We start from the raw sequence: 23,736 nt of genomic DNA on the forward strand, positions 1-23,736 counted from the left end.
GGTGTGTGCTCTAGGTGGCTCTCGCTAGCGCTAATGAGGTCCAAATGCGGGATTAAGATTCTCAAATCACCTCACTAGGCTTTGTGGTGCTTGCAATGCTCTACCAAAGTGTAGGAGTAAATGTGGGCAGCAAGACAATCAATATGGTGGGTGGAGGGGGTATAAATAGCCCTCACCCACCACCTAGCCGTTACACAAACCCTGCTGCGCATGGGCGCACCGGACAGTCCGGTGCGCCAACGGTGCGCCATCGGTCGACTCCAACGGCTAGTTCTGACAGCTAGCCGTTGGGCAGATGGCACATTGGACAGTCCGGTGCGCTGGCCGGTGTGTCACTAAAATTCAATTCGCGAACAACGCGCTCTCGGGTTTCTGCGCGCAGGGAACCCTCTTCCCTGGGCCAGGCTGGCCCCAATGGCAGAGGGTGCACCGAACAGTCCGGTGCCCTAAAGCCAGAAACCCTAGTTTCTGTTTTGTGCTGTTTTTCAATTCGGTTTTCATTCTAACTCGTGAGTATGTTCTAGAATGACATCTAACACTATATGTGAGTGTGAATATGCACCAACACTACACTAGAACTCTCTTGGTCAAACTACTCATCGACAACCCGTCTTTATAGTACAACTAAAACAAAATAAAAGACCTAACTATATCACGAGTGTCTGCAACTCCTTGACACTCGGAATACGAAGACCTTCACTTTTTGTTTCGTTGCTTTAGCCATCGCTTCAAGTTCTTATCTCCGGGATTGTTTTCACCGTTGTAGTACATCTACCTGTAATGCGACCTAACTTACCATTTGTCTCTACAAAACACACGTTAGTCACATATAATATTAAGTTGTCATTAATCACTAAAACCAACCAGTGGCCTATATGCTTTCAATCTCCCCCTTTTTGGTGATTGATGACAACCCTACAAGATTGTGAGAGTAGTTTGTTTTGAAATTTCTGTCAGTAGAGAAGATGGTTAGTTATACTCAAATTTTTTTGACAGAAAGAGTGTGTAACATAATAATAAGAATGAGCGCATACACATCGTAAGTTTCTTGTTCATATAAAAGTGAAATCAAATCGATGAACAAGAACTAGAAGACTGGTGATAACATATAAGGTGAAAACACAATACACACACAGTCAACATAAGCATCAAGAGCATATAATAGAGTTTGTGAGCCAAAATTGTCATACGAAAGTGGAGCTAGTACAGAGAGTATCAAGCACATATGTTACATCAAAATGACTCTCTACTAACTCCCTAACTCCCCCTAGCTCTCACAACTCTCATATCTCTCCCCCTTTGGCGTCAAACACCAAAAGGGAACCCGAACCTATAGACCAGAAGAGAAAGGAGGTGGCGAGGGCGCATCCGGTCGCGGTCGTGGCAGAAGAGCAAATACCAGCTGAGGGTCAGAGTCAGTCTCGGATCCAGGATCTGTCGTAGAAGCTGGAGCTGGTACTGACTCAGACGGAGGTTGTGCTGCAGGAGCTGCCGGAGCTGAAGAGGTCGCAAACACCACCACAGCAGCAGTGGTAACAGCGGGAGCTGGTGACCGGCGACGAGAAAACCAGGGTGACTGGCTGGAGCGGAGAGGAAGAAGGACCAAACGAAGGAAGAGGGGGTCCTGCTTGAAGGGCTGGCACAACAGCGACCTAAAGAGCTGGGGGGGGCAGACTGAGCAGGAGGAATCTGAGCACCAGTATGCTGAAGAATGTGAGTCATGAAGGCCCGGTTCTCAGCCCTGTCTGCCAGAAGCTGCTGCTGCAGAGTGTCCTGTGTGTCCTGAATAGTCTGAAACATCGATAGCATTCTCCTAGACACCTGCTGTTGAACCGCTGCCATATGAGCCTGCTACTGAGTAAGAGTCTGGAGGACCGCAGCCAGAGCAGGGTTAATGGCAGGAGGGGCAGCAGGGGCAGCACTGGAACTCCCTGCCCCATGGCCATGTGAGCGAGGAGGCATAGGAGGCGGAGGCGGAATCCCAAAATCATCATTATCATTATTATCATCATCGTCAGGAACTGCTGCGCCCTGAGTCTCGAACTGATGAAGGGCTACATCCTCTGCCTGAGTGTCTGTCACTGGATCAGGTACTAGCACTAGATCCTCAGGGGCTGGACGGTTGAAAGGGAAATAGGCTTTAAACCTTTTCCTAAATGATTTTGGTGGTTGAATGACCAACACAAACAATTGGACTAATTAGTTTGCTCTAGATTACATGTTCTACAGGTGCCAAAGATTCAACTCAAAACCAATAAAAAGAACAAGACAAGATTCAAAAGAAAGGAGCAAAGAGAAACCGAAGTGCTCCCTGGTATGGCGCACCGGACTGTCCGGTGCACTAGGGAGGATTGCCTTCAAACTCTTCACCTTCGGGTTTCTCAGGCGCAGCCCACTATAATTCACCGGACTGTCCGGTGCACCACCGGACAGTGTCCGGTGCTCCAGAGTGAAGCGGCTCTGAACTGGCCAGCTTCGGGAAAGTGGGAGGTCGCTCCGCTAAAATTCACCGGACTGTCCGGTGTACACCGGACTGTCCGGTGTGCCAGCGGAGCAACGGTCATCTGCGCGCAATGGTCGACTCTGCAAAGTGTACAGTTGAATTCAGAGTGTCAGAGCAGAAGTCAGAGGGGCACCGGACTGTCCGGTGCTGCACCGGACTGTCCGGTGCCACATGAGGACAAAGCCTCCAACGGTCGACCAGCTCCAATCTCAACGGATAGGATGACGTGGCTGGCACACCGGACTGTCCGGTGCGCCCATCGCCAGCAGCTTCTCCAACGGCTACAAAATTGGATGGTGGGTATAAATACCACCCCAACCGGCCACTTCAAGGTGTGGGAGTCCAAGCAACATTCCAAGTCATCTAGTTGACATACTCAAGCCCTCCCAACCACCTATATTCATTGATACATCCTATACACAAGATCTAGCCCACTACAACCAACACAAGTGCCACAAAAGAGAGAGCAAGCAATTGAGAGCTACTCAATTGAGTTTAGCCCTAGTGCCTTGTGAGATACATTGAGAGATAGTGTGTGCTTCATTCTTGTGTTCATTTGTGCGTGGAGTTTTGACTCCCATTCAAACTTCCTCCAAAGTGTTGGAGGCTTGTAAAAGCTAGCAAGAGACACCAAAGAGTGTGGTGATCCTTGCGGGATCGAGAGTGATCCTTGAGAAGAAGAAGAGCTCGCCGATCCTTGTGTGATCGGTGGAGAGAGGGAAAGGGTTGAAAAAGACCCGTCCTTAAGTGGACTCCTCAACGGGGACTAGGCCTTCGAGGGCCGAACCTCGGTAAAACAAATCACCCGTGTCTCGTATGCTTATTGCTTGTGATTTGTTTGCTTTCTCTCTCTCTAAGTTTTTCTTGCACTATTCTTCGCTATCTTCAGTTTTGTGTTGCCTCAAGATCCACTCTTATTTAGTGAAGCAACACCTTGCAAGAAAGAACTTTGTGTTCTTGCTCTTCTTGTCTAAGCCTTCTTGCTTCACTATCCATATATCTAGTAGTTGTATTAATTACCAATTCCGCATTATTTCAAAGCAACTCTCTTTACAAGCAAGGACTTAGTTTCTATACTCCGATTATTATATATCTTGTTCTAACCACTAATCAAGGGATCTAGTTGGGGGATAAAATTTTTATTTTCAGGTTTCGCCTATCCACCCCCCCTCTAGGCGACTTTCAATTGGTATCGGAGCTAGGCACTTCATCTTAAGTCTAACAACTCGAAGTGATGGCTCATAGAAGATCCCAAAAGAACAAGAAGACTCCTCCATCGAACGCAACTCAAAAGGAGGTAACTCTTGAAATATTATTTGATGATTGTTCTAATTATGACTCATGGTCCTCTAGTGTGATAAATGCTTTTAGAACCATAGATCCACGATTAGAACAAATTATAGACAAGAGTATTTTCCCTCTAATTTCAGTGGAAAAATTAATTCCGAGGAGGATCAAAGATGTTATCGCTTAAACTATCTAGCTTTTGACATCTTAACTAATTCTCTTAGTAAAGAAGATTATCGTGCCTTCATATCAAATTATGATGAATCAATCCATGATGCGCATGATATCTGGACTAGAATTAGAAGCAAATTTGATGAGTCCTATTATGTTAGTCCATTTTGTGCTTCTACTTCCTTTGGTATTTGTGATACTAACCCTTGCAAGGAAGAAGAAGAAAATGAACGATGGAGACCAAACGATGAATCCACCTCTCCAAAAGGTTTGTCTTCCCATTTCGATTCCCACATGTGTTGTGTGGCTAATGAAAATGATAGCAGAAGCACAAATGAGGATGATGAGGAAGAAAGAAGCTTTGTGCAACTCTACGCTCGCCTAAGCCAAGAAGATAAGGCGGTCATGCTCAAACTTCTAGAAAAAGCGAGAGAGCAAGGCGAAGCTCGTCAAAGGCTAGAAAGTATTCTCTCCATGAAGATGCAATGCTTTGACGAGTTGACTAAAGAACATGAGGAGCTAAAGTGCTCTCATGTTGATTTGGTCCAAAGGTATGAAACTATTTCAATTGAGCAAGATAACGCTTTACATTGTATAGCTCAATTAGTAAATAAGAATACCTTGCTTAAGGACCAAGTAGAAAAGCTAAAAATTGAAAATCTAGCTTTTCAAGTAAAATATGATATGCTCCTATGCTCTCATGAAAATCTTAGAGATGATCATATCATATTAAACATTGCTCATGAGGTTGTGATAGAAAACTTAAAATTCCAACAACCTCACTCATGCACATGTGTTCATATTGATACTACATTACCATGTGCTAATGCTTGTTGTCCGTCGACAAGCAAATCTTCTTTTGAGCTAGAATTCACAGGAACAAAAGAAGACACATATCAAAAGCTCAAAGAAGAGAATGAGAGGCTAAAGAAGAGCTTGACACAACTTAAAGGGAAGTGCATTGCTCAACCTTCTCAAGATAACCGTGATCACATGGTGAAGAAGCTTGAGACGGGAACAACCGTGGTATGCACTACATCCCTTGAAGAAAATGTCAAGGACTTGAGGATTGCCAAGAAGAGGAAGCAAAAGAAGAAAATCAACACCTCTTCCAAAAGCCTCAACCATGCCTCCATAAAAGGTAACATCCAAGGTAATAATCAAGTTACACTTCATACAAATGAAAATAAGAAGTGTAGTGAATGCTTTGAAAAGGGGCACTTGATTAGATCATGTCCCTACATTAAAAGTGTCTTGATTATTAACAAGGATGATAGACTTTGTTTTAAATGCTCCAAGAAGGGACACTTACTTAGATCTTGTCCCCATTTAAAACAAAGAGGCATAGGGTTAGAAAAGAAAGTTTTTTCTAACCATGTAGCAAGCAACAAACAAGGAAAGAAGAAAGCTTCAAAACTTGAAAAACGCCTATGCTACACATGCCGAAAGAAGGGACATCAATGCAAGGATTGTCCCATTGGTAAAAATCCCACTCCTAACTTGTCATTTGATTCATATATAACTAGGCAACCCAAGATTGCAACTTGTGCTAGAAAGGTAACGAGTTTACCAAACGCTAGCACAAAGGACACTTGGGTTCCTAGATCTTTGTTTACTAACCTTAACGGACCCATCAAGCAATGGGTACCAAAATGTGCTTGACAAGCTTTGTAGGAGAAGGAGATGATATGAAGCTTTGGGTGCTTGAGGAAATTAATTCAATTCTTAACAACTCAAGCTATCAATCTTCAAATGATCTATATACCCAAGATTGACCCAAGGTTATTTCAAAATTATTATATTTAAAACTCATATCATCTCGGGGAAGATGTCGATGTTGTAGGAAACAAGGAATTAATCCTATGCCGAAAAGTCAAGACCTACAACATGGAGGAAGACCAAAAGATGGTAACAATTATGCTTTCAAGTACAAGTGTCTTAATTTATCATTTCTTATGTGTCTTGTGTAGTCACATAAAAGAATAAAGCACTTAAGATGTTTTAAAATTTATGTCACCATTCTTTGAAGAAATTCCTCTCATATGGTAGATTGCATATTCTTCATTATGACAATCTACATGCTTTAAAATTGTTGCTCTTTCCCATGGCATATTTTACTTTAATTATCCTATTATTGCCATGATCTAGATATAGAAAAAGATTCCATGTTCTTAAAAGAATAAGGTGTCATGTAAGGAATTCAAATCCTAAGGACACGTATAAAAGGAAATCTTTCTTTATGTCTAGAATTGTGAGACTAATGTTTTTATCTAAGTAACCTAAGTAGTCTCACATGTAGAGAATGAGTTTCTCTATGAAAATACGTAATCCATCATGACAAGAAAAATCAATCCAATGATTTATGTTGTATGTCTTATTGCTTAAATTGGATATGATTCTTCTACATTTATCGCTTTCCATATCTTGAATTAGATTTATTCCCATAATCTTAAAGGATTGGTTATGCTTGTTTTATGAGTTAAAATTGAGCATAACATCTTATATGGATAATCTAGTTCATGCTATGAAGTTTCCATGCTTTTAGTAATCTAGTTTTGCATTCCTTATCAAAATGATTACAAAAAGGGAAACTAGTGCTTGTGTTGCCATTAACTTTTCACTTGAGCCTACTTATGAAAATCGACAAGAGAGTAAGTGCAAGTTTAATGCCACAAGCCTCAAAGGGTTTGATCTTCACTCAAAGGAAGAAAGGTAAAAGCAAAGGTATGGGAACTCATCCTCTTTACCAAATATAGTTTCCATCAATGACTGTTTACTATAATTATATCTTTGTGAAGAAATAGATTCTTTGTTGAATTTTAATTGGCTAAGATGTACATTCAACCTCAATCTCATTAATGCACTTGTGCATTAGAATCTATTTCATACCTTTGCTATAAATGTTCTCATATTGACTTGTTTTCAAAGTAATGATCAATAAACTCAATATGAAGAAGTAAATTCCTATGATTGATCAAATGGTTAAATAGTGCATATTCCTCTTTTCCTATGATGAACACTCATGCTAGGGATTTTACTTCTTGTATGTATGACTTATGAATGATGAATTGTTCATATTTATTTTCTAAAAGAAATCATCATTCATCATATACTCCCTTGCGCTATTGACATCTCTCTTGAGTATTTTCAATAAGTTTGGAAAGAAAAAGAGACAACTACAAAGGGAGGACACTCAAATGAAAAAGGAAGATCATCAAGAACAACAACACCTACTTGGACAATAAGGTCTTCACAACAATCAATGGTGTGGTTGTAAGTACTCTAAATCTTTTTCATTGTGAGAATACAAGGCTTAAGTTGTTTATTGCAAATTCTATAAGCCTTGATCAAGATGTATAATGGATCTCTCTTTATGTCTTTAAAAGTGAATGCATCCAAATCAATTCTTTCAATTACTTGATGCATATTTTTAGGAGGAGTCCATTCTTACCTTTTTGATGATGATGAGACTATTGCTTTATCTTGGTAATTTCATATAGTCTCTTGCATGAGAATAATGTTTCTCATGTAGTATGCTACTACACATCAATCCAACTTGTTAAAATAATGTCGCTTTTATCAAGGATTATAGCTTTCATTGTTATAGTAGCATCTTTGCTGGATTCTCCTATCTTAAGTGTGTTTGATGATCTAATGCCTATGTTGTTCGTTTGATCGCATCTATTGCTTGTTTGATCAATGAATAACTTCAATTAAACACTTGTGTTTCTTAGTGCATTATTTAAATTTCGATCAATATCCTTCTTAATATGCACTAAGTTATAAGGAGAATTCATGATATATGTATGCAATTTGTGATCCACTTGATATATGTTAATCATGACTTGGAAAAGGATCACTAGTTGTATAACTCTCTCTTGTGCAAAATATTTTCACACATTGTCATTGAGCATAGGTCTTAAGCAAACAAGACTAAGGACAAAAGCACAATGAAGAGAGCATCTACAAGTAAAGGTACAAAACAGGTAAAACTTATTCCTATCATTTACATGTGTACCTAAAATCTTCCTCTTATATACACTCTTTGCATATCTTGTATAAAAGGAAGAGAAAGCATGTCCTTTGCATTTATCCCTGCTTCATACCTAGTTTAACCTCTTAAAATTTCACTCATGCATTATTGCATCTTTGCTAAAACTAGATGAAGTGGTTCTATTGTCAAAGAGCTTAAAGCTTAACCTTGTAACGAGGATAAGCTACCTTTGTTCCAAAGGTGGATGGTCCTTAAGTCTCTTTGAAATCTTTAAAGGAAAATGCTTAAAATGTTTGCAACATGCTTTCATAAGTGCATAAACTGTCTTGAGCATCACACATATACTATGACACAATGCACTTCACTTTCTCTATGATATAGACTTGTTCTCATTAACCTAATTATGTGCACTTGGCATTTAAGGCCAAAATATTTATTCCTCTCAAGGCACATATTTAGGGTGAGAAATCTATATTATATAGAACTATGATCATGCTTAATTGACATATCTCTTGATCATATCTCGTTCATTTTGGTACAAATGCATAAATCCTATTATTCCCGTACCATGACTACAACTAATATGTTTCCAAGTATATTACGATGCTAAGTCGTAGATTGAAAGGGAAATGGAGTCTTCGGCAAAGACAAGGCTTCCACTCAACTCTATTGGTATTATCTACCCTTCGCCATCACTCCATACTATCTCTCCATATTGGTATAATCTTTCTCTCATATATTATTTACCAAAGGGGGAGACAACTTATAGAATGGGCTCTAATGACTCCGTTTTTGGCAATTCATGCCAAAGGGGGAGAGAGTATTAGCCCAAAGCAAAAGGACCGCACCACCACCCTAATTTTAAAATGAGTTCAATTGAAAATTTCAAATTGGTATCTTATTGTGTTCAAAAGGGGGAGAAAGTAGTATTTCAAAAATCAATATCTTAAAACCCTCTTGAACTCTAAGAGGAGCATTTAATCTAGGGGGAGTTTTGTTTAGTCAAAGGAAAAGCATTTGAAACAGGGGGAGAAATTTTCAAATCTAATGATTCATTTACCTTTGACTATTCACAAAAGACTTTGAAAAAGAATTTCCAAAACATTTGCAAAAACAAAACTTGAGGTGCAAGCATGGTCCAAAATGTTAAAAACAAAGAAAAGCATCCATGCATATTTTATGAAATGAATATTGGTTTAATTCCAAGCAATCTTTGCACCTATCCTATGCAAACTAGTTCAATTATTCTCTTATATGTTTGCTTTGGTTTGTGTTGGCATCAATCACCAAAAAGGGGGAGATTGAAAGGGAAATAGGCTTTAAACCTTTTCCTAAATGATTTTGGTGGTTGAATGACCAACACAAACAATTGGACTAATTAGTTTGCTCTAGATTACATGTTCTACAGGTGCCAAAGATTCAACTCAAAACCAATAAAAAGAACAAGACAAGATTCAAAAGAAAGGAGCAAAGAGAAACCGAAGTGCTCCCTGGTATGGCGCACCGGACTGTCCGGTGTGCCACCGGACAGTGTCCGGTGCACCACCGGACCGTGTCCGGTGCACCAGGGAGGATTGCCTTCAAACTCTTCACCTTCGGGTTTCTCAGGCGCAGCCCACTATAATTCACCGGACTGTCCGGTGCACCACCGGACAGTGTCCGGTGCTCCAGAGTGAAGCGGCTCTGAACTGGCCAGCTTCGGGAAAGTGGGAGGTCGCTCCGCTAAAATTCACCGGACTGTCCGGTGTACACCGGACTGTCCGGTGTGCCAGCGGAGCAACGGTCATCTGCGCGCAACGGTCGACTCTGCAAAGTGTACAGTTGAATTCAGAGTGTCAGAGCAGAAGTCAGAGGGGCACCGGACTGTCCGGTGCTGCACCGGACTGTCCGGTGCCACATGAGGACAAAGCCTCCAACGGTCGACCAGCTCCAATCTCAACGGATAGGATGACGTGGCTGGTGCACCGGACATGTCCGGTGTGCACCGGACTGTCCGGTGCGCCCATCGCCAGCAGCTTCTCCAACGGCTACAAAATTGGATGGTGGGTATAAATACCACCCCAACCGGCCACTTCAAGGTGTGGGAGTCCAAGCAACATTCCAAGTCATCTAGTTGACATACTCAAGCCCTCCCAACCACCTATATTCATTGATACATCCTATACACAAGATCTAGCCCACTACAACCAACACAAGTGCCACAAAAGAGAGAGCAAGCAATTGAGAGCTACTCAATTGAGTTTAGCCCTAGTGCCTTGTGAGATACATTGAGAGATAGTGTGTGCTTCATTCTTGTGTTCATTTGTGCGTGGAGTTTTGACTCCCATTCAAACTTCCTCCAAAGTGTTGGAGGCTTGTAAAAGCTAGCAAGAGACACCAAAGAGTGTGGTGATCCTTGCGGGATCGAGAGTGATCCTTGAGAAGAAGAAGAGCTCGCCGATCCTTGTGTGATCGGTGGAGAGAGGGAAAGGGTTGAAAAAGACCCATCCTTAAGTGGACTCCTCAACGGGGACTAGGCCTTCGAGGGCCGAACCTCGGTAAAACAAATCACCCGTGTCTCGTATGCTTATTGCTTGTGATTTGTTTGCTTTCTCTCTCTCTAAGTTTTTCTTGCACTATTCTTCGCTATCTTCAGTTTTGTGTTGCCTCAAGATCCACTCTTATTTAGTGGAGCAACACCTTGCAAGAAAGAACTTTGTGTTCTTGCTCTTCTTGTCTAAGCCTTCTTGCTTCACTATCCATATATCTAGTAGTTGTATTAATTACCAATTCCGCATTATTTCAAAGCAACTCTCTTTACAAGCAAGGACTTAGTTTCTATACTCCGATTATTATATATCTTGTTCTAACCACTAATCAAGGGATCTAGTTGGGGGATAAAATTTTTATTTTCAGGTTTCGCCTATCCACCCCCCCTCTAGGCGACTTTCAACGGTAGGAGCCAAAGTGGAGGCGTGAGGCCTCAAGGGTGCCCTGGAACTACGGTGGCCGGATCAGCTGTGCGAAGATGTGGCAGAGATAGTGAGCCTATGACAGCTATTGCCGGGCACGAAGTCCATCCAATACTGTGTCCTTGATCTCACATATAAGGAAGTCAACAACATCAAACTCTGAATGCGAGATCAGGGCACCAAGGAGCTAGAGCTGGATATGAGTGGTAGCCTCCCTATAACCCATTCGGGGCAGTAGGGTCCGTCTCATGAGCTGATATAAGTACTTGGCCGTTGTAGTGAAATCTGCCAGAGAATGTCGCGACCCATCTGAGAAGGGCGGTCGGAACAAAGCCGCGACGTGAGCTGTAGCTGGAGCAACTCCGCCGTGAGGGCGACGAGGAGGATCAGAGGTACCGTAGAACAAGCTGTGAAGACGAGTCGATGACTCGTTGAATCCAAACAGCTGGCGAATCTGGCTACCATGAAGTGTAACATCCTCTCGCTCAAAGCGGAATCTCATCCACTGGTGATCGGGGTCGATCCATACAGAAGCATAGAAAACTCGAACCCACTCCTCAACATATCTGCCGCTGTTAGTTAGAAGAGTGAGAAGTCCAGGCAAATATGAGAGGTGTACCTCAGAGTCCGCACCGGCTGCTAGCAGGAAAGTAGGGAGATCCAATAGCCGATGCGCTTGCAGAGCAATCTGGGCTGACATCTGTGCTTTAAAGAAAGACTCCTGGATCCTGGTGCTAAAAAGATCTGCCGTTGCAGGGTCTCTCTGTGCAGGTAGCCAAGTCTCCACGGGTACGTGTCTGAACCGACGTACCCGGGCTGCTGTAGCACGTTAAAGATCAATCAACCGGGGATCGGCAACCAGTGGTCGCACCTCGGTCTCATCTCGCTCCCGGAAGCGGGCAGGTGGGATGGGTGGACCGGAAAAGGGAGCGGGAGGAGGAGCAGTGGAAGCAGGGGTGGTGGAGGTGGTAGGTATGGCTAAGGTGGTGGATGGCGTAGGAGTGACTGGAGCGGGCGAAGTGGGAGGTGGAGTGGTAGCAATGGCAGGAGTGGTAGCAGTGGCAGGAGTAGTAGGTGCGGAGGAGCAAGGCCGAGAGGCGAGTCGACGAACTCGGTAAGCAATCTGATCTAATGATATCTGCAGCTGACCACCTCTCTCTGCCTGCTCAGTGGCTGCTGCTGCTAGAGCTGCTCGGGTTGCTCTATCCAAACGCTGCTTCTTGCGGCCTTCCTGCTGCTCTAAGTAGACAGTCTTCCCCTTGACCTGCCTGAAGGGACGAGGAGGGTCCTCATCGTCTCCTCCCCCTGGCGCCGACACATTCTTCATGCGCACCATCCTGACCTGACGACTACATATGAGAGAGAAAAACCGAGCACGAGAAGAGAGCAGTTGATAGGATTACAAAATAGAGGAGAACTACGTGGAAATCTCACGCGAGAGGGAGAGAATCCAGGCAGGATAGGAGATGGCTCACGGGCAGGCGAGGTCACTGAAATGGCAGAAGAGGTGAGCACATATTAGTCACATAGTCATAAGTATATGAAATGTGAATAAATACATACACAGAGTGTTATGACACAAAAATCGAATGATTTGGCGATCGAGAGGTCAAACGACGTGAAAACGGCGTTTGAATGAGGAATAGTGCCATAGGAGTTTTGAAATTGGAATTGAGGCATGAAATGACTTGGAATTGAGCCGATACTTCACAAATAGGTTTATATGGGTAAATATGAGTGAAGTGTGCGCTTGGTTTGATTTTAGGTGAAGAAAGTGGAATTTGGGCACTCGGCTCGGAATCAATCGCTATAAAGGGAAATTTGTGTAAAATTGAAGCTTGGGATATCGGATTGGCATGAGATTTTGCGAATATGTTACTGGAGGTATTTTGAAGGTGCATGAAAATTTTGGGATCGATTGGAGCATTTTTGGCTGGTTTGGGCATTTCACCGAGCACGTGGCGTGCGACGTTCTAGGTTTTTGGTGAAATGGCTAGTTTAGGCGGTGAAACCCTCCCTAAGGAGCTAGGAACCTGCAGGGATGTTTGAGAGGCATATAGGAACCTATTCATGCACTTGGATTCACAAATTTTGATAGGAATTGGAATGGGCAACAAAGGGTGGAAGAAAGAGGGGCTGGACAGAGTGACAGAGAAATAGAGGAAACAACAGAGGGGGGAGGAGCTCACCGAGAGGGAAAGGAGCAGAGCCTGTACTTGAGGGAATCACCGAAGCACCACCGTCGGCGATCACCGTCGCAGAGGAGAGGGGGAATCACCAAGAACAGAGAAACAAAGCCAGAGAGAGGAAAGAGTGGAGGCGTCTGGCTCGGGCTCGGGCTGGAGGCCTTTTTTTAAAATGCGTTATGAGCGCACCGGACAGTCTACTGTGCCTGTCCGGTGCACACCGGATAGCACACAAGAAAAGTGGATCTATGCGCGAGTGGCCGGTGCACCGGACATTGCACATTGCAGTGTTCGGTGCACACCGGAATGTCCGGTGAGCCCACACAGAGGGGATTTTGAAATTTTTTGAATTTTCTATCTAGATTTTAACCAAACCAAATCCCAACTTATAATCACACAAAAGAACACCTATTGGGACAGGTATTGGTACGCTCATATATTTTCCCATAATTTTCAAAATATTTTTCCATAGGCTAGTTAATTTTTAGAGAAACAATCAAATGATGAGATTTGCATTTTGGCTTTGCACTAGGGGTTTTCATGAATAATTTGAGGTTTGAATGCTCCCCCTAGTGTAGTACCACATGCATATCTCAATAACCAACAATGGCATAGTAAATAAGAATTTAAGTACTAAAAGCTTAAAGATAAGACTTGTCAAGTTTGAGCCCGAGTTAAGCTTTTTCACTCGCTTTGTTGGCGGTTATCTTAACTAGGTTAGACAAGCCCTAGATGCAATACAAGAAATTTAAATATATGCAATGCAGGCTTGACAACACCATTTTGAGATCTTTAAATAAAATTTCTGAGATCAAGTATGTTTAATTCATTCCTCAACATGCAAAAGCGGGTTTTATCAAGTGGCTTTGTGAAAATATCCGCTAATTGATCTTCCGACCTCACTCCTTCTAAAATGATGTCTCCTTTAGCAACATGATCTCTAAGGAAGTGATGACGAATATCAATGTGCTTGGTGCGAGAGTGTTGTACAAGATTATTAGCAATTTTAACAACACTCTCATTGTCACACAACAAAGGTACCTTTTCTAGAACTACGCCATAGTCTAGAAGAGTTTGTTTCATATATAAAATTTGTGTGCAACAAGCACCCACGGCAATGTATTCCGCTTCGGCGATTGACAAGGCAACACTATTTTGCTTTTTGGATGTCCATGATACTAGTGATCTCCCAAGCAAATGGCACCCCCAGAAGTACTTTTTCTATCAATTTTGCAATCGGCATAATCCAAATCGGAATAGCCAATTAAGTCAAAAGTAGCTCCTTTGGGATACCAAAGACCAACGCTTAGGGTGTGCTTGAGATACCTAAGAATTCTTTTAATAGCACGAAGATGAGTTTTCTTAGGATTTGATTGAAATCTAGCACACATGCGAACACTAAACATGATACCGGTCCTAGATGCGGTAAGATACAATAAACTACCAATCATAGAACGGTAGAGAGTTTGATCAATCGGGTTACCTCCCTCATCTAGGTCGAGATGTGCATTTGTTGGCATAGGTGTCTTGATTGGTTTGCACTTCTCCACGTTGAACCTTTTCAACAAGTCTTTGGTATACTTCTCTTGTGAGAGGAAGTTACCATCTTTCATTTGCTTGACTTGAAAGCCGAGGAAGTACGTCAGCTCACCAATCATAGACATCTCGAACTCCTTTGACATCAACTCACCAAATTCCTTGCAATGATAATCATTTGTCGAGCCGAAGATTATGTCATCAACATATACTTGACAAATGAAAATATCACCATTATGTTTCTTTGTGAATAAGGTTGTGTCGACGGTCCCAATCCTGAAGCCCTTTTCAATGAGGAAGTCGCGAAGACGCTCATACCAAACGCTTGGAGCTTGCTTTAACCCATATAGCGCCTTGGACAACCTGTAAGCATGGTTAGGATATCTAGGGTCTTCAAACCCGGGTGGTTGCTCAACATATACAAGTTCATTTATGAAGCCATTTAAAAATGCACTTTTTACATCCATTTGATAAAGTTTTATATCATAGCATGGTGCATATGCGAGTAGGATATAGATGGCTTCAAGTCGAGCAACCGATGCAAAGGTCTCTCCAAAATCTAAGCCTTCAACTTGAGAGAAGCCCTTTGCAACAAGTCTTGCCTTGTTTCTCACAATCACGCCTTGATCATCTTGTTTGTTTCTGAACACCCACTTTGTTCCTGTAACACCCCAGGTGTTTATATTCCGCTCGACAACGAGTACGGATTTAAGCACGTAATCAGTGGATAAAACAGATGTCAAATTTTAAACATCTTCGTCTATCGCGATTTTAATATCGCATCTGTTTCGTTTGTCGCGAGCGCGACCTCGTTTTTATTTTTATCTATTCGGGCTCTTCCGAAATTTTCGTGATGTTCGGAACATCGTTATTCTGAAAATCGGTGCGTTCGATGATTATTTAAAAATTCATTGCTCGCGCGAATACGAATTCGGAAGCTCGACCCACTCGGACGATTTTATCCCGGGCCAATTAAATAGAACTCGTTGACTAAGGTTTTCGGTGCAAATAATTCGGTTCCCACTCGTCAACCGTGAAATCGCGTACCAGGATCCAAAATTGAGCTTCGATTCACTGGTAAATTATCCATGGCTGTGGAACCAGGTGTTCAAACGCGGATGAGATTATTTGATTTCGAATCAAATGGAACACAGTCTGAAATACTATTGTTAACATCATTCTGATTTGTTCCGATTGTGTCTCGCCCCGATCCAAAATCTTCAAATATAAATAACGGGTAAAGGTTCATCTGAATTCCAGAGTATTCACCAAATCAAATTCTAATTTCAGAACCAAGAAAATCATGCGCAAAATGATTAATTGGATTGTTTCCAGCAAAATATTCACAACTTTGGTAGTTTAAACTCGAATCGAAATTGTGCCATAATCTTAAGGTTTAAATTTAGGATTGATTGGTGTACAAAAATATGAATCGTGAAGTAAATTAATTATTGCTTGACAAAAGAAAAGAGAATGAATATTTCTTAAAGTTATCCTCAGCCACCGCTTAACAACATAAGCGTTATCTTCAAGCTGCCGTATCCTGTACTTTCTTATCCCGTCGTTGATTTTTTCTGCTCGCTGGCCGCACAAGCCTCCAGCTCTTGTCTGTGCCGGCCGTCGCCCAGCCTGTCGATCTCATCTTCCTGTGATTTTTATCAGCCGCTGCACAGCCTTCATCTCCCTCTCACTGCGTCCAGCCGCCCCTTCCTCAATCGCGCCCAGCGGCTCCCATGGCGAGCTCGCCGGGATGCCATGCTCCAGCCGACTTCCCTCCCCGTCTTCTCCCTGCTTCTGCTCGGAGCTCCAGCTCAGCTCCCTCCGTGCGTCCGCGACCTTTGCCGTGGGGCTCCTTCCTGCGCGCGCCGGACGCCGGGTTGTCTTCAACCTCCAGCCGTGGATTTCCTGCCGTGGAGCTTCGTTTTCCCGTGCGCGCGTCTCATCTCCATAGCGCTCGGCTCTCCTCCTCCCTGTCCTCTGTGCGCGCGTGTGAGAGGTGACCAGGCCTAGAATAGGTGTGAAGTGTGTGTGCGTGCTGGGCGTGATGGGTGGAGTGGGCCACTGTAACCGGGATACATATACACTGTCTTGTGGAGGGGGAAAGGGAATGCATAATGGGAATTATCAATAGAATTCTTCTCGTTCCTTTCATCTGTTCCTGCTTCCCCTTCTCGGATCTCTCCCTTCTCCACTGCTTTCCTATTCCGATTAGGCTTCATTTGCTGCTCTTTGTTGGTGATCCTTGAGTGGTTGCTAACAATTGGTATCAGAGGCGTTCGATCCTCGGTTTCAATTTGTCAACACCATGTCTCTCGATTTCAAACTCATCCTCGATGAGTTCAACCGACGGTTCGACGAGCTAGAGATTCGCTGGGACCGGCGCTTCTCGTCCGCCGCGTACATCGACCTCCCGCGCACCTCGCTCAGCATCAACCACTCCTCCGACGCGTTCGCCAGTGCGCCGCCCACCCCGGTCGCGGTCATTGCAGACAATTGGGGCGGGTGCTTCGACGACGGCGAGCAGTACCGCACTAGGCCATCCGTCGTCGTCGACAACTGGGGCGGATTCTTCTGTGGCGAGGACGTCGCTCCGTCAGACAACCCCACGAGATTCGTCCTCCCCGTTGCCTCCCCCGACGAGCCCAGCATCGACACCGCGCCGACCCGCGCCAACTCTGGAGCCGCGGATGACTCCATGTTTGTGACCGACGAACCCTCCGGCTACGACGAGATAGATGCTCGACTCGACCTGCGCTTCGCCAGGCTGCAGCAGCTGCAAGCTGAGGAGGTGGACGAGCCGTACCGTGACGCGGTGAGCCCACTGCCTCCTCTACCCGTCGTCTACGAGCCATACCGCGAGGCAAGCCATCCGCCTCCCGTCCACGACGACGATGCGGGGGTGGTGTCCACGGGCTCGGATGACAACCTCGACCTGCAGCAGATCGCCAAGGAGTCGTCCGTGTCCTCGCCGCCGCGTCACAGCTCGAGAGACGCCGTCCGAGGTCCTTGCCCTCGTCCACTGCATCACCAGCTAACTATCCCTGTCGCGGCCAACCTGGACCAAATCTGCCGCCTATCCAGGCCCTGCGATGTGGCCGGCCGGGGTCTCCTCTGTGACCTGCTCTGGTCCGACCCTTCTTCCATGGAGGACAGAGAGTGGGCGGACAACAAGGATCGATACGTGTCCTGCACCTTCGGCGCCGACGTCGCGACGGACTGCCGCCGCGCGCAGGACCTGGACATCGTTTGCAGAGCGCACCAGGTGATGGAGGACGAATACGAGTTCTCTGTCGACTGTCAGCTTGTCACCTTCTTCTCTGCCCCCAACTACCGCAAGCTCGGCTGCTCCTTCACCATCATCAAGCCGAAGGCGGACAGAAACAGCAGCTCGCCCCTCGGGTGTTCGACAAAATGTTTGGTCCACGCCGCCAGCACTCCAATGAGCTTGAGCATGCCAGATGCTGTGCCAACACAATATCCAACCTCCCCGCCTCACGTCTTCACCATCAGCAACCATGAGATATCAAGCTTTGTGATTCCTGTGCATGACAGCACAAGTGAACACCAAGTGGTCAACCAAAGGGCGAGTCCTGAAATTAGTGTGCTAGCATTTTTGTACAATGCAGAAGCTATGCTATTATCATCACTGGCATCTATAGCGCTTGGTCCCCCCACTGCGAGCCTCATCACTTCGATCTCAGCATCATGTGTGACTATCAGCCTAGGCGCCCATCATAGCTTTGATGAAATGTCAAAGGGGTCATGGTGTCTCCCACAGCTGCGACATCAGCACTACGGGCCTGGCAATGTTTGGAAATTCCTCCACAGTTATTCTTCATGCATCATTGACTATCATGGCACTAAGCATAACAATGTTTTTAGGAGAGCACTCGTCTGGTGCTGCAAGCTCTACGTTCATGAGTTGTTGGGTCATTTTGAGTATTTGTTGCTGGATATAACCAAGGAGCACACCATCATCTGCATTAACTCAAGTGGCCTAGAGAGGACATTTATTCTGTGGCTATCGTGGCCTACGCCAGTTAAGATTGTTCATGCAAGTGGTGAGCTTCGGCCAAGGTCATGGCCATCCCTATATTGCCATCAGTCTATAGTTGCTTTTGGATTTGATGAATCGACCTATATTAGAGATTGCCAGTATTACATCTGTCTCTTGAAGTCTCCATGGCCACCCCCATTAAAACAAAATTTCAAATACATGTATGCTAAACTATCAAAAATCATGCTGGCGATGGCAATGAGTCTAAAATGTGCACATACTCCTGTAGTTGCTGGGCAAATGTACATTCAGAGAAGTAGATGCATGGTGGATTGTTTTCATAGGGATCAAATCTCTAAATGCTGGAAGCATCAGTTTGAGTTGGCAGAAAGTGCATTTCAACTGAACCTTTGGTTTGAGTTTGAGCTGCATGGCACCCAACAGAAACCTCCTTGGAGTGCATTTCAACTGAACCTCTGGTTTGAGTTTGAGTTGCATGGCACCCAACAGAAACCTCCTTGGTTATCTATTGTTCACAGTCTGTTGTTTCTGCTAAAACTGCTCTGTATACAACTGAATTGTCCAATTGATACGCTAGTAGAGATCAAAGACAGTGGATCTTCCGAAATTCCAGTACTAGGGCTATCCTTCAGATGGAGCGGAAAGGCCTTAATAACTTCTATTCTTATTGAATGGGTGGTGCTAAAGCATTTGGATCTCCTGCACAAGAACTACCACATAGACTGTATATTCATGTTCACAGATTACACACTGAACAGAGCTGCAACTATTTTTGGAAGCAAAAGGATAAATGAAGCAATCTTTAGTGCAACACAAACTCATATTAACATCAAGCTGGCACAGTTGGGGGTTCTTGGAGCCCTTGAAATAATTGATGCTGCAAGAAAATCCTATACTGCTCCGATGATCCGTGGTATGAGTCGTCCTAGGCCGTGGCCAAATTTTGCACCACCTCTAATTCCAAGTCAAGGATATTGCTCCGTTGTCTGGCAAAGTGACCACAATAGCAGATGTGTGAAGTTTCCTTATGTTGGGAGATGCTCAGCCGAGAGTCAATGTTTTCAGTTCAAGGCATTGCAATACGTGTTGCTTCACTCATGGCACCAGGATCTTGGATATGTTCAGTTTCTGCTTCGACTTGGGGGCAAGTCGAATTTTAAGGAGGGGAGAATGTGAGAGGTGACCAGGCCTAGAATAGGTGTGAAGTGTGTGTGCGTGCTGGGCGTGATGGGTGGAGTGGGCCACTGTAACCGGGATACATATACACTGTCTTGTGGAGGGGGAAAGGGAATGCATAATGAGAATTATCAATAGAATTCCTCTCGTTCCTTTCATCTGTTCCTGCTTCCCCTTCTCTGATCTCTCCCTTCTCCACTGCTTTCCTATTCCGATTAGGCTTCATTTGCTGCTCTTTGTTGGTGATCCTTGAGTGGTTGCTAACAGCGCGTGCCCTGCTTCCTTTCCCCACGGCGCGCTCAATCTCTCTCTTTCTTCCTCAGCTCGTTCCTCTAGTGCCGCGCCCTAGCCCCTGCTCTTCTCAGCTCCCTGGTAGTCGCACCGAGCCGAGTCCCATCTTCCATAGCTGCGCACGAAGATCCTCTGTTGGCCGCGCCCTTCCTTTCTTCCCGCTCGTGCAGGTCTTCTGCTTGTCTGCCATGGTGGTTGGTCGCTGCTGCGCAGCTTCCTGGTGCCGCTACCCCTGCCGTGGATCTCCTCTACCGCACCGAACTGCCCAGCGCCGCGCGCCTGGCTCGCTCGACCGTGATCCACCTCGTCCATGGCCGCCGCGCCGTGGATTTTCCTGTGCGCGCGTGTCTCCTTGCGCACGCGTCGCCGCTGAGTTCTCTGTTGTTTGCGCACCGTGAAGTTCCTCCAGTGCCGTGGCTTTCCAATTCCTTCTAGTCACGCGCCCGAAGTTCTCTGCTCGCCACGACGTGTCGAGCTTCCGCGTCGAGTTTGTTTCTTCCGTGACCGGTTGTCGTCTCTGAGCCGATTCTTGGTTGTCGTAGTATTTTTTGTTATCCCGGCTGCGTTTGTGGTCGTCAAGCGTGTCTGTTGCCGTGAACTCGTGTCACACCCGGGTTTTAGGGGCACCAAGACCCGGGCGTGAACATAATCACCAGGTGTGCCAGGACCAAGTCTCACACATATGATGAATCATGGCACAGGATCGAATGTCACATCTTTACTATATAATAGGAGTTCTGTACAAAATAAATAATTACATTATAAGGAGACAACGGTCCAGCAAACCAAAGTTGACTGGGAGACGACGGCCTAGATCTCTCACGAACTCGTCACAGCATCCTCCATGCGCCTCATCCTGTGGTACCTGTTCCTGACCTGTGGGGGGGTGTGAGACAGCAAGAGTGAGCTCACATACGTTCATCGCTCAACAAGTTGTGGGGAATAATGTGTATGAACTCGCCAAAGGTGGGAGCTCACGTGAAGTGTAAGGCTTACCAAAGAGGATGGTTGAAGCTGAGCATTGCTTTTAAAGTTGGTCAAAATTTTATTAGCAATTACTAAGTATAAGTAAATACCAACCCAATTAAATAGTAGAACAAAAGTAACAACCTCACCTGCGATGCAATGCATATGACAAATTGAGTTTAAGTTCTATAATTTAATCATGTGAGTGTCCGAGCCGCTCATGACCGTGAGCACGGCTAGTATACCAGTTTTACACTCTGCAGAGGTTGCACATCTTTACCCACAAGTCATGTTACCCATCTGCCAAGGGATCGCGACTTCCCATACACCTCTACCGAGGAGGCGAGGCAGGGTAACACTACGAGGCCTTTACAAAGTTCCACTAGCTTCAGAAAACCCGCTACAGTTTATAGGAAGCTCCAATGCAGGAATCCCTTGCAGGACCGCCATCGCAGCAAAATCCTCCCGAGGGTCTCCCTACACTGACCACTCCCCTACTGCCCTTGCCCCTTTCGGGTAAGGTAGTCTTCCACTAGCTTTCCTAATTAATTGGCCAAGGGCGTCCCATTAAACCCTTGTGGTAGCACTGTTTTCCCGGGTGGTTCTCCATGTTCCAATTAACATAATGATCTTATCATGAACAGTGGTAATAAACAGATAATAAAAGTGTGATCATGAATAATGTATCTTCATACCCAAAATCACATAAAGCACTAGCAAGTACTACCCAAAAAGTTCAGTGGTAAACAAGGTATAAAGATAGACAAACTAGGGTAACCTATTGGGTCCCATCAAAATTAAGCTATGCAGATCATTATGATTAATCAGAACATGAGTAGGTAAAAAGAAGTGATCAAGGGCACAACTTGCCTGGGACTTGAGATTCCAGGTACCAGGATGATCTTCAGATGACACGTGTCCTCACGCTAGTCGTAGCATTACAAACAAACAGTGTATAGGCAAAATTAACATTACACCAAACATAAGAATACATTGCATAATAATAATCTACGCGACATAACGAGATCGTAGAAACAAGAACCACTAAATTCGGAGCTACAATTATTAAGTTATGAATTTTCGAAATTATTTAGTGCTTAGAATAGATTAATCCCAATGAACAATGTTAATTTAAGTTTCATGGCTAAATAGTGTTACTAGTTGATAGACAATAATAATACAAAATTATTGCAACTGGAATGACTCAATTTGGAGTTAAAATGAATTTAATATGAATTATACAAGTTTGTAGAATTGTTTTTGTATTAAAAATCAATTTCTATAATTATTTCTCTATTTTTAATCTTCTCTGGACTGGGCCTCAAATACTGAGAAGTGCAGGGGCTACGGTGCAAATATTTCTAAGACTCAGAGAATAGTTTCACTGGACGGCGGGTTGATTCCTACTTAAATCAGGGGCTCATGTGCAAAAAGGCCTGGGTGAAGGAGTACAGGAGGATAGCAGCCGTACGATCCAGAATCGAGGGCTCAGATTAGATCGAATATTAAGTAAAGCGGTATGAAATTGTGGCCATCCGATTAACAACAGAGCGCCAGGATTAGATTTCTCTTAAAACGAACCGGTATGCACTAGCAGTCGTTGGATTAAGATCCGATGGTCCCGAGACATCCATACCCCGATCCAACCGAGACCATTAGATTGACATCTAGCGGTCACGGTTCGATACGACGAAACGCTACACGCCATTTAATCTCAGCCGCACATCAACCTCTCTACGGCTCCGGTCTCTTCTCCTACCTCCAGCTACCGAACACGGCAGCGTGCCCGCACTCCCGCACCCGCGTTAGCGTCATGGATGATGAAGTCGCAGGGACGCCCGGGTTATCCAACTTCAACACCGGTCGATGCTAAATGATGCAGATACTAAAGCGAACACGTGGGGGAAGGTATTACCGAAGTTCATGGTTGCGGAGATGCTCGACCCCGAGAGGCGTCGTGCTGGAGTTCCTTTCGCCAGTAAGAGCACGACCGCGCTCGGTGATTACCGACGAGGTCCGCCGATTCCCCAGTACGGCCAAAATGCTGGTGCAATCCGAGATTCCACCGCGCCTGAAATCCTTCAATGCAACGATGGTTCGCTCGTAGTTCCTCCCGTTGGTTAATAGCGAAATAGGGAAAGAGAAGCGCACGGCTCAACGACAGTAGATGAGGGGACGAGGGGAAGTCTTCGACTGGATGCTTTTCGGCCAGGGGCCCGCTACTTATGCGTCAGGGAGCAGGGCCACAACGGCCGGTCAGAGATCCCGACGGCGAAGAACGCGCGGATTCCGTTCGAGCGAGGGGAAAGAAGCTTGAGGAGTTCTCTCTGTTTCGGCCGCTGGACAACCAACAGGGCTGCGACCGCGCGCACATACACTCAAGGATAGCCAGGGGCCTGGCCACGCCGTGAATTCCGGGCGGACGCGAAGAATTGCAACAAATGCGAGAGAAGGGGAAAAATCTGTTCGCGGAGATAAGGATGAAGATGCAGCTGAAATGTGGGTCCCACGATGGTAGCCGATGTGTCACAGACAGACCGGTCCCACCGAACGGTGATGAAAAGGCAGGCGCGGCGCGCGCGGGTGGGATCCGACCAGTGGGACCCACATGGAAGTGATCGATTACGTGGGAGAAGAGGTGGGCTGCGCAGGGCAAT

At 45.0% G+C, this 23,736-nt stretch overlaps 1 pseudogene across 1 annotated transcript; it reads left to right on the forward strand.

Moving 5' to 3' along the window:
* The first annotated feature begins 16,344 nt into the window (after positions 1–16,344).
* LOC100382210 (uncharacterized) lies at positions 16,345–16,777 on the forward strand (annotated as a pseudogene). The gene has a single exon (NR_157314.1). The product of NR_157314.1 is annotated as an uncharacterized protein (transcript).
* Positions 16,778–23,736: the final 6,959 nt, after the last annotated feature.

This window comes from Zea mays, chromosome 4 (assembly GCF_902167145.1).
Source record: "Zea mays cultivar B73 chromosome 4, Zm-B73-REFERENCE-NAM-5.0, whole genome shotgun sequence".
NCBI classification, from domain to species: domain Eukaryota; kingdom Viridiplantae; phylum Streptophyta; class Magnoliopsida; order Poales; family Poaceae; genus Zea; species Zea mays.